Source organism: Bidens hawaiensis, unplaced genomic scaffold (genome assembly GCF_021521415.1).
Source record: "Bidens hawaiensis isolate Kalapana, Puna unplaced genomic scaffold, B.hawaiensis_p1.1 tig00001685_1, whole genome shotgun sequence".
In the NCBI taxonomy this organism is placed as follows: Eukaryota; Viridiplantae; Streptophyta; class Magnoliopsida; order Asterales; family Asteraceae; genus Bidens; species Bidens hawaiensis.
Window position 1 is genome coordinate 1410022 of NW_027491095.1, and position 16133 is coordinate 1426154.

The 16133-nt window shown below is 34.4% G+C and overlaps 1 pseudogene; it reads left to right on the top strand.

Moving 5' to 3' along the window:
* The first annotated feature begins 3531 nt into the window (after nt 1-3531).
* LOC143592870 (protein DETOXIFICATION 49 pseudogene) lies at nt 3532-5515 on the top strand (annotated as a pseudogene).
* The last annotated feature ends 10618 nt before the right edge of the window (nt 5516-16133 follow it).

Below are 16133 nucleotides of genomic sequence, written 5' to 3' on the forward strand. Positions count from 1 at the left end.
ATCATTATTTCCTTCTTTTATTATCTCTATCACGTTCATACGCATAAGCATTCATATTATACTTACCTTATACATAGCATTACAACCTGACAGTACGTGCAATATCCGAAGATCGTTCACGTACCATCAAGCAATCATTCTTACATAACACATATATCACATAGGGCATACACTTATCACTTAGGATAAATGTATTAACAACACATCAAGTATGCACACAGCCCCGAAAACAAAACAAGGAATGGGGCTAGAAACCCACCTGAACACGGTTACGTTCTCCGTTGATCGTAATCCCTTTCTTTAGTTGTGCACGGCTGACTGTATAACAAGTATACATATCAATTTAACTATCACTACTTATAATGTATTTCTATCTTTATATGACCCACAACGAACGGGGGTCCGGGGGCAGCGCCCCTGGCAGCGGGGTCTAGGGGCGGCAGCCCCTAGCAGGGTCCAAGGGGCAGAGCCCCTGGCTGGGGTCGAGCTGCCAGGTCAGATTGGAAAAATTTTATTTCCATTAACTGTCTTAACACATTTTTCATTAGATTTTTAATTTATTTTCTAATCGAACTTGACTTTAGGCGAAGTTAACCTTAGGCGAACTTAGCTTTAGGCGAAGTTACCAGCTAGGCGAACTTAGCCTTACAGCGAAGTTGCCATCAGGCGAACTTGGCTTCAGGCGAAGTTGTCATCAGGCGAACTTGGCCTCAGGCGAAGTTGTCATCAGGCGAACTTGGCCTCAGGCGAAGTTACCAGTTAGGCGAACTTAACTTTACAGCGAAGTTGCCATCAGGCGAACTTAGCTTGCAGGCGAAGTTCATCAGGCGAACTTAGCTTGCAGGCGAAGTTCGTTGCTTTGAAGGCGAAGTTGCCCAGATGAAGGCGAAGTTGCCCAGACAGCCGCTGTTTTAGCTTCTGATCGGCATTTCGAGCGATTTTAACACCCTTGCTATGGTTCAATATCACCCACTACGCTACCCGGCCATTTTCGGTCGTTTATACACTAAAAAGCTTGGATCTTTAAACTTCAAAGATCAAGAACCATACCTTTTTGGGCTTGTTTGGATCTCGTTTACTTGCTTAATCACAACCAACCGCTCTCTCTTTCTCGGACCTCGCTCTCCCTCTCCTCGGCTGCCGCCGGCGGTTGTAGGTGGTGTGTATGTTATGGAGTGTTTTTAGGAAAATGATGGAAATGAAGGTATTTTGGGGTTTTGGGGGTATTTATATCCCTGAAATCCCATTCTCATTTAACCCATCTCAATTAATCCAAGTCCAAGACCCGCTCCTTACCCGATATTAATTAATTACGCGAAATCACTAAACATAACTTCCTTTATTCATCATTAAAATTTTAGGATGTTACACAACGTTTGTGGTTTAAGACCCAAGTATAAAACATTAAGTTTAGATAAGTTGAAATGTCACCCCCAAAATAAAAGATAGAAAACGGGGTATGAAGTTACTCACGTTCAAGTAATAAACTTGAAAGATTGATTATTTGGAGATTTGCCGGAACGACGAGTTTAACGTATGAAGCCTAAATAAAAGAAAGTCTTGGATTTAGAAAGGTTGTCTTGAAGATCTTTAAATAAAATAATTGTTGCAAAAACTAATCAATTAAAGTTCAAGGTTTAAAATGTAACTATTTAAGAATTTATAATAATAACCCTTTTAAAAAAATGTAAGTTTGCTCAAAACCAGGTTAAAGTATCTAACCTTAATATTTACTTAACCAATGTTAAGTAATAAGGTGGAGAAAATGCTAAAATGCAAGTTCCATTAGGCTAAAGATACTAAAACGGGTTTTTAACGAGTGTTCGGGTTGTCGGTTCGGGTCTTCACAAATGGTCAAACCCAAATTCAACTTTCCAAAATATTAATTGTTATGAGATAACTCATTGAAACATACTAACACTTAACCAAGTATGTAGATCTATTGTTTAGAACTAACAACGCACGTTAAGCGAGTGTTCGGTTTTGTCGGTCCAAACTATGTTATGAGATCAAGTTGGATCCAACTATTCCAAGTACTTAAGAAAATAATTAAAATCAGTTTGTAAACTATTTTTTAAAGAAATATACAAGTCTTGATAGCTAAAAACACACTTGTGTGTCTTAAGCGAGTAAAAGTCGGTATAGTTCGGTTTGGTTCGGTCTCCATCTCACAAATAGTTCATAGATGGTTTCTGCATGCCCAAATATCATAGAACTTGTATATTGGTTTATAAATGAAGAAAACTTAAATTTTACAACAAAAAAAGTTAACTACAAGTCTTTTAAGCAAAAGTTTCGGTTTAGTTCGGTTTCCATCTCCCAACAAGTTCATAGATGGATTCCACATGCTTAATATCAAAGAACTTGTAAAAATGATTTTTGAAACTCAAATCTAGCAATAAACATGTTTAAACTACTATTTTAACAAAACTAGTAAACAAAAGTTCGGTTTCCGGTTTGGACTAGTTTCGGTTAAACCGAGGTTAGTCTTATACAAACCCACACCATGGAACTTGTAAATAAGATGAACAAACTAAAGGGTTAGAAGTTGTCATAAGTGATATGTATAATAAGTTATGTGTGTGTAAATATATATCAAGAACACGAAGTCCTCCATGAAGCCTTGCCTTATGACATTCGAAACTTAACCAACCAAAGTCGGTGAAGTAACAAATAAAGGAAACAAGGGGTGTGTATTATATATATGTTGTACCACCATATTCAAGAGTTAGTAATGTTAGATGAACAAGTTAGAATGAAATACTATAGTTAGTTTGACTTGAGAAGTCAAAACTTCAAGAATACATAAGAAATAACAACCTTGAATCTATGGAGTTTTGAGAGAGTTTTTTGGAGATGTAGCAAGAGTAAAATGAAGAAGATGGGTGTGTATATATAGGGAAGGAGTGAAGGGTTGGGTATAAAGATTCTTTTATGGTTTGCATAAAAATGGGTATGTTTAAATGGTCAAACAATGCATAATATAAAAAAACAATATTTTATATATTTTAAATGACAAGATCCAATATTTTATATATTTGAAATGTTCGGGTTACAAACGGGTCGGGTTTACATAACAAAGGTGACTCGAAATTGACGAATGTCACATACATGAACCACATGTTTTTTTCTTCGTTTTTCAGTCAAATTGTACTAAAAAAACTATTTGTTATATATTTAATATTCTATCCATAATGTGTATTTAAAATGCTTAGGAATCTTGATCTAAAACCATACAAGATCCTCCTCGTTCCCTAATTACTTTTAAAAAAACAAATAAAACAACAAACATAAGACGGCTTAACTGTGAACTAATTTGCTTAAAAAAATGTGATTTCTATTGTTTTAAACAAATCAAATACTATTTTATTCCCGTGAGAAAAAATAGAAAACGTTAAAAAAACCACTGTTAAAAGCCGGTCAAAAAACGACACGGTCTTGTAAAACAAAAGTATATGATCTTGAGTTCCGAATTGCTATTACACAAAGAAATTTAGAATATTTGTTTTTATTCAATTGAATAAAAAAAAAAGGGAGAAGAAATTGAATATAATTTTATAGCCAGCCGTGAGCCGTCCTTCAAAATCTTTAAATACCCACCACTCGTATCACTTCTCTTAAACCTCTCTAAAACTCTCTACACTTCTTTCTCTCTCTAAAACTCACGGCAAAAAAGAAACAAAAACCATAGCCTTCAAAAATGTGCCAGCAACCTACTTGTTGTTGCAATTGTAAAACAACCCAACAAGTCCCAGACATTTTAGACCCGTTCCTAATCCCTAGAAAAGTCGAAAAATCGCCGAAAATAATCACTCCAACCGTTGTTAGTAATCAAAAGTTTAACAAGCCGCACAACAAGACCAAAAGTCAGCTGTCCTTAGCTGTCAATGAAGTCATTTCAATCGCCAAAATCGCTATCCCCATGATCTTCACGGGCCTCTTGTTGTACTCTCGGTCAATGATATCCATGCTCTTTTTGGGCCACCTTGGCGAGCTTGCACTCGCGGGTGGCTCCTTGGTGGTTGGGTTCGCCAACATTACCGGATACTCAGTGTTATCCGGTCTAGCCATGGGCATGGAGCCCATTTGTGGCCAGGCTTTTGGAGCTAAAAAACACACGCTTCTCGGTCTTTGTTTGCAAAAGACCATTCTGTTATTATTACTGGTATCAGTACCGATATCCATTTTATGGCTTAATATGAAAACCATCTTGCTTTTTTTCGGGCAAGACGAAGAAATCGCGACACAAGCGCAAACTTATTTGATATATTCACTACCCGATTTATTGGCGCAATCTTTACTACACCCGTTACGGATTTACCTCCGTTCGCAGTCGACAACGCTACCTCTCACATTTTGCGCATCCATTTCCATTATTGTTCACATACCCATCAATTATTATCTCGTACATTACCTAAATATGGGAATTAAAGGTGTAGCAATTAGTAGTGTGTGGACCAATTTTAACTTAGTGGCTTCATTGATGGTTTACATATTAATTTCCGGGGTTTATAAAAAAACATGGGGAGGTTTAACAAAAGAGTGTCTTAAAGGGTGGAAATCGTTACTAAACTTAGCGCTTCCGAGTTGCATATCGGTTTGTTTGGAATGGTGGTGGTACGAAATAATGATATTATTATGCGGGTTGTTGGTGAACCCGCGGGCCACGGTCGCGTCGATGGGGATATTAATTCAAACAACCGCATTGATTTATATTTTCCCCTAGTCGTTGAGTTTTAGCGTGTCGACTCGGGTTGGAAACGAGTTGGGTGCGGGCTGGCCCGGACGGGCGAAACAGGCCGCGGTTGTTGGGCTCGTGTAGTTTTATGTTCGGGTTCGCGGCGTTGTTTTTCGCCGCGAGTGTGAGGAATTTGTGGGCCACGATGTTTACGTGGGATAAGGAAATTATCGCGTTGACGTCGATGGTTTTGCCGATTATCGGTCTCTGCGAGCTGGGAAACTGTCCGCAGACGACGGGGTGCGGTGTCCTGAGGGGCACCGCACGGCCGAAAATCGGGGCGAATATTAATCTAGGGTGTTTTTATTTGGTAGGGATGCCGGTGGCGGTGGTACTAGGATTCTTTATGGGGTTTGATTTCGAAGGTTTGTGGTTGGGGATGATGGCGGCGCAGATGTGGTGTGTGTTGACGATGTTGGTGGTGTTGGGGCGGACAGATTGGGAGTATGAAGCAGAAAGAGCGAAGGAGTTGACGTTAGTCGGCGGTGACGACAAGGTGGTTGTTGTTGACAACGTAGAGATTAATGAAACAGAGTATAAGTTAATAAAACCTGAAATCAAGGAAGAAGAATCTCTTGGTTTTGGGGCTGATTTAGTTTAATGACTTCAGCGATTTAGATTTTTATTTATTTTATTATTATTATTATTATTATTATTATTATTTTTTATATTTGTATTTTGGGTAATGTGTTGTAAAATGTAAAGTATATAGTGGAGGAGACGGTGGCGGGACCAATTTTTGATAGTTTAAGGCTTAACAAATGAATTACAATTTTTTGAACCTTTTTTATTTTATTTTTAAATTCCTATATCTTCTTTTGAACAATTGAAGACAACAAAAAAAATGGTTTCTAAGATAGACAAATAAGCATATGGACTTAGCTAGATAGGATAACATTGCGTCACTTATCTTTTTCTTTTTAGATATTACGAATTTGGTGTACACTATTTGTAAAAAGTTAACCACGCTAAAATGATGTTTAAACCATGTGTAGTAGACGTGTTTTAACTAACAAAACAAAATAGTGTAATGTTAAATTGTCAATGTCACGTAGACAAATGGACATTTTAACAAGTGAACTATCAAACGTGTGTAATGAATTAAATAAATAAAATAGCTAATAAACAAAAGCATGCATGTAATTGGTGAATTGATGTTGCACCCCGAGCATTTCCTCACGTCCACCACTAGATTAGGCCTCCTTATTGATCAATTATGTGTTATGGAGATGAAGATAGGAGCGGATTATAACATAAATCATGTACCTGTGATTCCGGCTTACGTGTTGATAGTAGACACTATGATTCTCTTTGTTGGGCTCGCGTTTAAAATTTATGACCATGGTGGGGAGAGAGAGAGAGAGAGAGAGAGAGAGATGATATTGATGGCTAAGTTAAGGGTATTGGTCTATCTGACTATCTTTAGTGACCTGTATTTATATATCCAGGGGAAACCTTGATTACGACAAAACGATAATTACGCCCATCGAATAATTACCGTCATAGGATATTTAAACAATCATAACGTTAGTCGACAGATGGAAATTTAGTATTTTCTAAATTTAGTATTTCTACCTTAATGAACTTGTAATGTAAGTTAATATTTCTACGTACCTACTCTTTTGAGCTATACATTTTGCATAATTGCAAAGTTAGTCGATAGATTTGAGCTATACTAAATTTCGACAAATAGCTATTTTAAATAATTTTCTAATAAGTTTATTGTTTGTATTATATGTTGCTTTTATTGACGAGGGAGTATGATGATTTATTTATAATATAGAAACCAAAGAAAATGCAAACGTCAAAGTCAAGGGTTTGACTGTAACCTACGTTAATGTATTTTCTATTTATAACATGTTTGCGGTTTTTGTAATTTGTTGACCTTTCATTTTCAATTGCCAGTTATGTTTGAAGATATTATTAAGTATTTCTTTCTAGAAGTAGTGATAATCATGTATGAATAGTTTTTTTTCCTTCTTAGGGAGCACGATATGAACGCAAGGATGGATGACAAAGGTGACGTGTAACCAGTTAAAAATAAATAAATCCTGATCGGGAAGCGTTAGCCGATTGTATAGAGATGACTTTACTAAAAGAGTATTTGATCTAGTGATTTAACGATGCTAGATATGTCTTCCTACCATAAATGGTGAGGATACAAATCACATGCCGAGACATAAAGGTACACAATTATGTATAGTATTAGATTATATGTGAGTTTGCAATTCTTAAAAATAAAAACAAAAACAAAATTATTAAATCAACTCCTTAAATATACTTTCTCTCTCGAATCTCAAAACTTCAATGGCTTTAACCCATCGCAAGGCTAAAAAAACTGCTAGCCTAGGCCCTCGCAATCAACCCAAACCCTCATAAAATGAACCATAATACCAGCCAAATTCAACCAACAATTCTTTCTGCAACTCGCACAAATCAGTCCCTACTTTGTCAAACTTCAAAAGAACAATTACAATTCCGACCACCATTTCTAAGACAACAATCATAAATCGATTTCCGTCTCTCCCCAAGCAGCCCCAACAACAATTTCCGACCCAACAACACTATCGTCAACCTCAACATGATGAATATTTAATATCATAAAACATGATGAACAACTCTGTTCTAGTTGTTACATCTTTAATTTTGAGATCTCACAAAAGGCAACTTGTTTCTTGAACATCATCTAATTTAAGACATCTCAACAACACCTACTAACACATATTAATGAAAGATTATGATGGTTCTATAGGGAGATAGAGATAATGTGGTTTCATGGTTATACTAATAAAATTAGATGTACTCTCATTTATATCTATACTATATATAATACATCAAACAAGGACAAATTAAAACACTCATTTTTAAGTAAGTTACAACACTTAAAGCATGAAGTACATGTGTAATTAAGGGTAAACTTGTCTTTTAAACACAATTCACTCAACTTACAAATTTGCCCCATCATCTTTAACCATATCATGTCTTTAGTTTCTACTTTAAACAAACTTCTCACCCACGATTTTTAAACGACAATAAGTTTTTCATACATTAATATTGTTATAAAAATATTGCACCATAAAAATGAGTATTTTGTTCTCTTTAATTTGTATATAATATTATTATAATTTTTTCAATTGAAAAAATTAATATGTTACGTAGGGGTGTTCAATGCCGATTTTGATTGTTTTTAAATGAAAACTAAACCATTAAAAATTGAAACCAAACTGTTATTAACGGTCTGATTCTGGTTTGGTTTAAGAGTTTAAGCTTTGATAATAAAATTTGCTTAAAATGATTATTAATATAACCGTATCATTAATTCCATCTAAGTCAAAATATGATACTTGAAAAGATAAAGGAAGTAAAAAAACGACTGAAAGTAAACAACCCAGCCGTGGAACCAAGCCGATGACCAGTTTAAACGGTTTCAAGGTTTTAAACCGAACCATGAACACTTATAATTGTTACGTGATTAATAGAGTCCGCGTTCAAAGACGTTGAATCGCGCAGACACTCGTCTAGTCTAACAAAATGCTTCTAACAAAATGCTTGTAGTGTTGAAATGAAAACAAATTGCTTCTCTCTAGTTCATTCTCTTTCCCTAATTTGTAGAAAAATATGTTATTTTAATTCATTTTTAAATATCCTTTATTTTCTTTTTCATTTTTCACATATACAAGCTAAAACTACAGCCAACAGGGGGAAGTTGTGTGTGTACGGTATAAATCCTCTAATAGCATAGCAGATAGCTTCCATCCCCTCCCTGTCAAGAGTTTTCTCGTTGAACTCCGCTCTTCAAGCTCAGCTTCGGCAACATCAACTCAAGAAAGCTCTTCTGTTTGTGAGGAATCAGCCACTTCTTTATATACGTTGTCATTTGACCGACAATATCCTGGTACCGTATGGAATTAATAACTTAATATAAGTGCACAGTTGTTATCATAATGTTTTTGTAAAACTCCTTATTGTATCGATGGAACTGGATCAGGTTAAGATTAATTAATATTATTAATTGTGTGTTAAGTTATTAGTATAATAGTATAAGCATCCGTGTTGAGGGATGAGGGTCTATGTTTAATCATTGTTTACTCCTTAATAGCCAACGTCCCTTGGAGCACTCCAAGTTGGTGCCCTTCACTGGCTACAAGGGGTCATACATCTATTAATCTTAAAACTCATCCAGGAACAATAAGATAAGCATGATTTTTAAATTCATGTTATAGAAGATTACAAGACATGTGGAGTGCAGTTCTCATAATCATACTCTTTCTATTGATATTGACATTAGTGTTTGATCAAATTAATGATACGTAAAATGTTTAGATAAAATACAAACCGTAACAATGAGCTAAAGGGCTTGTAACCCAACGTTATCAAGGCCGGTGTGTGCTAACATTGTCGTTTCTCAAGTTGTTGTAGGTTTTAGTCTTATAATGGGCATTGATGTAACAAGAGGTTTAGAGAGCGTGAGTTATCGAATTTTATTTACAAAAAAAAAAAATAAAATAAAAATACAATGACGAATTAGGATGCCGATGTTGATGACTCTAGTATGATCAAGCCATTTAGAGTAATCATGATTCACACTCGTTCAATATTATCATGGTTTCAGTATTATGGAAACTCTACAGTAGCTAGGGTTTTCAAGGGGAATCGCCCCTTGGTGGGTCAAAGCAGCACCCAGCACCCTGATAAGGATAAAGGGGAAGCGTCCTTAGATTGCTAACTTAGAGCATTCTCATCCTATCCTTCAAATTTATGTGTGGAAAGTTTGCAAATTATAGGGTGGGGTTTTGAGTAGTTGTAAGTGTAAATTATAGGGTGAAGAGTGAAAATGTAGTGATTTTTTTGTAAATTTGGGGAAACAAAGTTTGTCCATATTTATTTTTTTAATATATGTTGAATTAGTTGTAAGTAAAGGAGAGGGAAAACTGTAACGATAAAGTATAAAAATATATTATTTAATTGAACATGAAAGAGAAATGTAGTGTTTTTTAGTTTAACTATAAAAATGAGGATAAAGGATAGATTGAGAGTGCTCTTAAATGATGCTTCATGTCAAACACGTCATATCACCATAGATGGCTAGCTCAAAATTGCATGCAAAAATGATGTTCATCAGTTAGCGGACTTAACCAGGGACGAAGCTTAACTAGGCCCCCCCGGTTTTTTTGCGCGGTAGTGTAAATTAACCCTTTTTTCACCCGAAAATTTATATATGTAGTGTAAATTTACCCGTTTTTTGCCGAAAATTTGAGCCCCCCCCACCACCACCACCCGAGTTTATGATTTTTACAATACATTTTGAGTTCGGCCCACCGACAAACTTGTTCAAGCTTCGCCACTGGACTTAACTACCAAATTACTACTTCTTGGTTACCAAAGGTCAGTAGCTACTTTCTGCAATGCTAGAAACTTTGAAGTTGAATAGGGACCTAGACTAAAGATCGACAACATCTTTGACCTGTTTAACAACTTGATTCAACGTTAGCAGATGAATTTTGTAGCAGTTCAGATTAATAGAATTCCCAATAACAGTATAACTAAAACAGTTACATCCCAATTGCCAATCGTTTACGTTATATTGTACCTATTCACGGATTCACCCCAATTAGTATGTTGTTCGACACCTGTATAAAGAAATCATATGGTCTGATTTTAAAGCACTGAATTAACAATTCGAATTTCAAATAAGAGAATTTCTCGTTCTCTAGAAATACTTTATGGTTTATCTGAAGATGCAAGTGTGGTAGCCTTGCATTTGGCTCAAAACGAGTATCATTATGAAGCATAAACTACAGAAAACTAGATGGAAATTGTTTAATTGTTTTCTACACATTCATATATATAATAAAGTTGTTTTATTATTATAATATTAAACATTTTAATGACATATGCATGCAGTGCTGATTATTAGTACCTCACATGCATATTTTAAGGTGGAATTTTTTGGTTCAAGACTTCAAGCTGATCATTAGAAGGAAAGATCGATGTTGCAAGTTGCATACGTGACAGAACTTGGGATTTTTTGGTTGTTGATTGAAATAACAAACTTTCCACTTAAGGAAATTTTGAAAACTTTCACTTTATACAACTTTAATCACTTTGGAAACTGATTGCAACCATTTTGCCACTTGTACGTATTATCAATTCAAGTCGGGACCCTAATAGAAGGCAGGCGTGAGCCGGCCGTAAGGTTTGAACTTGGAGATTTCAAGCCCCCACCACTAGGCAGTGGCGGATCCAGAAATTTTTTTCGGGTGGTGCACTACTTTTAGATGTTTCAATTTCACCGTGTCAGGTATAAAAAATTCCGGGTCAGTTTGAGGTTCCGGTCGGTTCGATGGTTCGTGAAAAGTTCATTACATAATAAATATACGATAAATTAATAAAAGAGACACCGTCATTAGAAATTAAAAAACACATAATATCTATACAGTAGTCTTTACGAATTAAAAATAAAATGCTTATGATCCAAGGTTCTATGGTTCACTTTGATAATATATCTTCACATTCAACATACCTACAAATCAACAATTACAAACTAACAAATTTAAAACTAAGAAAGTAACAAATTAAAACCAATAATCTAACAAACTAAAAATAAATTTAACAAATAACTTAAACAATTAAGTAGTTAACACTTAACAATTAAGAACAATTAACATTTAACAAGAAGTCAAGAACAATTAACATTTAACAATGAATTATAAATGTAAAATTACCTTCAAAGTGGGAGATTAAGAGGATTCGGGTAAGAACTATAAGGAGACGGCTGACAGAGGACGGGGATGGCCGACGGCGATGGTCGGAGTGACGGTGCCGGAGTGCGGGAGTGACTGAGTGAGGCTGCCGGAGTGCGGGAGTGACCGAGTCAGGGGCTGAAATCAGGTAAGGGGTGGAGAGGCGCTGTGTTGTTTGTGCTGGTTATGTGTTTGTGTTTGTTTAAAACCCTAACTGATGTTAGGTAAGTTAGTAAAAAAAGAAAAAAAATTAAAAAAACGAGATTCGATCCCGCGACCTCCGGGTTACAAAACCGGCGTGTTACCAGACAGACAAACACTTCAAATTGTTATATGGTGGTTCCTTTCTAATTTATAGGGTGGTTCATTTATTATTTTCTATATATAATTACACTATTATTTCAAAACTCAGGTGGTTCCGAGGAACCACCCGATATCATTGTAGATCCGCCCCTGCCACTAGGGTAGCCATGTGGCCTATAGACTTTATGATTCAATAATAAAATAGTTTGCATACGTATCCCTACTACACACATGTGATTTCTTGGAGGATTTTAGGGTATAGGATTTTTATTATAATGTTGTTTTGAACTTACTATAAATGTTCTTGTGTAGTTGAATATAAAAAATATAGATGTCATGTATGCAAATATGTAATTAAGGGCTTTTTGGCAATTTATGATGATCATGACGATAATAGTTTTTTGGAATAACATGTTATAATCTTTCAAAGAAAAAAGTAAGATTCTATTAATAGTTTATGATGATCATGATGAGAGTATATGAACAACATTTTCTAATGAGTATAGATGTTGTAGTGATATCTACCGAACAACATACTGGTACCGACATTCAACTTAATTTGTGGTTATCAGTTTTGATACGAGTTGGTATTGGTATTTTATGGTATTGTTGCATTAAAGGTAGCGAAAAGGGTGTTGTACCCCCATAATCGGTATGGTATTGGGTTTTGTTTTTACTCATTTGGGGTTTCAAAATCATGGTATAGAGTTGATTGCGAAGTTGAATTGAAAATAAAGTAGATTTTCTATCAGCAAAATATAAAGATATCAAAACTCAACGCATGATATATGATCTAGTTTAATGCACTTGTAAATGGATAAATACATTGTAATTGATAGAATCAATTAATTTTTCCAGTGACAATATCATATTAAGCTCAAAAAATGATTGAACACTAATCAATCAAAACAGTGTGATGTTGATAAGGCATGTGATCACCTAGAAATGTGGAAGATTTTGCATCCAAGAATCAGTCAAATGTAATATAACATAAAGCTAGCATGGATAAGGGCATGCACGATGAGCTTCCTGAAATTATGGCCTTTTAGCATACATAGCCCTAAACTTTATGCATTGAAGATAAGATGGCCCCCTCATGAGGGCTTATCAACTAGCTAGCTAGAACAAATGAGTGCACCATGTAAAAGAGATAAGGCAGGGTCATATCCCTTAACCTTTACCTTTGGTCACCCTAGCTGCCTTCTAGTTTTGTTGTCAAGTGCAAATTTGGTTCAAGATGTCAACACTACAACAGTATTGTGTTGCAATAAGAGAGATATTATGATACGATGCATATATACCCGTCTGACTCACGATTTCTTTTCCGTGTCATACATCATCGTTACGTTTGCCTGCTTTTCTTTGAAGACATGTATGAAGGCGATTTCCATTGTGAACCCCACTTAAAGATTAACATTGTTGGGAAATCTACAATCGTAAAGAAGAACTTTTTACTCTAAAATTACAATTAAAGAAATACAAACTCATACAATGTGATTAGATTCAATAATATATTGTATAGCAGATGTCATTTGTCTTCTATCTTTTAAACTTAGACATAAAGTAATGATAGAAAACACGTTTTTTAATCTCTTTCCCAAAATAAACTGGCCTACCCACAAACCTGCTAATTCAGAACTGAACCTATTTAGGTTAAACACAAACCTATAAATTTCGTATTAGTTCGTTTTGTGTTTTCTAGTTAATTATGTTGGATTTCACCCCTATAGTTTTCAAATTTAAATTTTATAAACAACCTATAACAAATATGTGTAACCACTTGGTACAAATAATTTATACTCTATATGTATTTCATATAAAAAATTAAGAGAGAAATTAAGTATTACTATTATATAAAAAATATATATATAATTTGGTCTAAATTAAAGTGTTGACAAGATAAACAGTAAGTTCAATAAATCCGCATTTGACATTGAGAACAAAGATACGACATTTGGACTTTAGACTATCTTACTTGAACCAATCATCAAATCACATTTTAATTCAAACTTCAACCAAACACTCAGATGCATGCATGTATGAAGAAAGGTTTTAAAGTAGCCAAGTAGGGTTCGTCGGCAGAAGACGGTGTGTAAATAAACGTACATAGACACCGACTAATTTTCTTTAGAATTGGTCTTTTTAATGCACGGTCTCGATTTAGCATTTGAATTTTTACGTCAGGTCGGGTCATACAGTAAAATAAAATGCCATGATGCACAAAATAAAAATGTTTTCAAATATAAGTAAAGTCCACTTTGGCTATCACAAACCGCAGGATCCCTCTACTTCCCAAATAACAAACTCATCAGTAGTACAAAACTATACAAGTGTTTTCACTTTGCGAGAATTTACTGGTGTTACAATGGACGGATGAGTGGACGGTGTAGATTTATTTGCGAAAGGTGAACATCAAAAACCGTCATGCGTGCTCACCTGCATGTATAGTCGCTGTTTTTCCAATCATAAGAACCTCAAATATTATAAATTATTTAAATAAACACATTTTCACTTATTTAATATATAAAATATTAATAGTGTTTTTTTTTCAAACTGCAACCAATGTATTGATGGTTTATTGACAAATGTAAAGTCTTTAAACACCTAAGTTTTGAAGAGGAAAGTCTTGGATTCTAGTGTTTCGTGTCAAAAATCTATACTCATGGTTCTTGACACTCTCATCATGGATAGTCATGACTAGCTGATGACGAGTTGAAGCAAGAAAATAAACATGAGTGATTTACCAAGAAAAGTGATAGGTGTTTTTTTACTGGTTTTCTGAAATTTGACATTACGCAAGTTTTGAAATTGCAAAATGTCATTTAAACAAAAAATTAAAACTGAGATAGATGCATAAATCAATACGATAAATGATTTAAAAGTTCACACCAACAAGAAAAGAAAAGGGCTAAAAGCATAGTCTTTGGTGATGAAATCAGAGCCCTAATTAATAGATTTAACTGCAACAAATGGGTTAAAACATCTATGGTTGTTTCACATTATCTGCCTCTTTAAGGTTTTTATATCCATAAATTATGTGTCTTATAACTCTGCTCGTAACCTGGTTTATACTTTATATAATTTTGGGCATATTATATCATGTTAACTCTTTATCAACTCATCCCCTCACGTTTCGATTACAATTTACAAGTTAATATTAGTTAAAGTGTGTTCTTTATATAAAAGATATATTGTACTTTTTTTCGCCGTTATTTAACAATATAATTTCGTTATGTTATTTTAATAAGTATTGCATGTGACTAATGTAAACACAATATCATATATTTCCAATATTCTATAACCACCACATGTTAATTGACTGTAAACTTTTAGTACTTTTTATAAACGGGAGTATCTCATAAAATATTAACCAATTTTTAAAAGTGTTCCAATTAGGTCACTCATGTATATTTTTCTCAAATTGGGTCACTAAATCTTCAAATCGAGTCTCACCGATTTTTTTGTTTGTTAAGAAAGAAATGGAGGATAAGATGTGGGAGTCGGAATTTGCAATATAGGTAGTTATATTTCTAAAAAATTAAAAAACGTTAATTATATTAAAATTCAAAAATAAAAAATAAAATTCACGCCGTCACTTAACGTCAACATAAAAAAAAAGATAAAAAGATTTTCTATGTGAAACAAAAATTAAAAGCGTTAAAGAAACATGTTAAAACCTTTAATTTAATAAAATATGAAAGTTGAGTGACCTAATTGGAACATTTTTTAAAGTTGAGTGACCTAATTGGAACACTTTTGAAACTTGATTACTATTCTATGAAATTGTCCTTAAACTTTTTAAACTTAGAACTTTATAGGATAATTCACGTTTTACTTTTATATGAATAAAAAAATATTTTTTTAGGCCAATTTTATAAAAGCAAAATAAAACGGAATGCTTGCAAGACGCAAGGGGAACCCCAAGATACAAGAATTTAAAGGAAGACAAACATACTTACTAACCAATACAAGTGATTTATAAAGAAAAGTTAACGAAGTTGTAATGACACAATTTCTCCCAATCTATTCCTCATCTCTTGTTTCGATTACTCCCCCAAAGGAATGAGAAGGCCTTTATGTCATGTATTACTTTCGCCATTGAAAAAACCTTGTTATTAAAATCATCTCATTTCTCATTAACCAAATCATCCAGCATATTACTAACATAATCGTTTGAATCACTTCGCATTCCATCTTATTTCCTTTGAGCGTGGTGGGATATTCATTAATTTAATGATCACCCAGACGGAATCTGATGAGGTATACCCGGGTAGCGCTATCAAGTAAAAGTCACCAAACAAAGCAGTTTACTTTTATTCGAATGCATTTTGACCAAATATTGCCCTCCC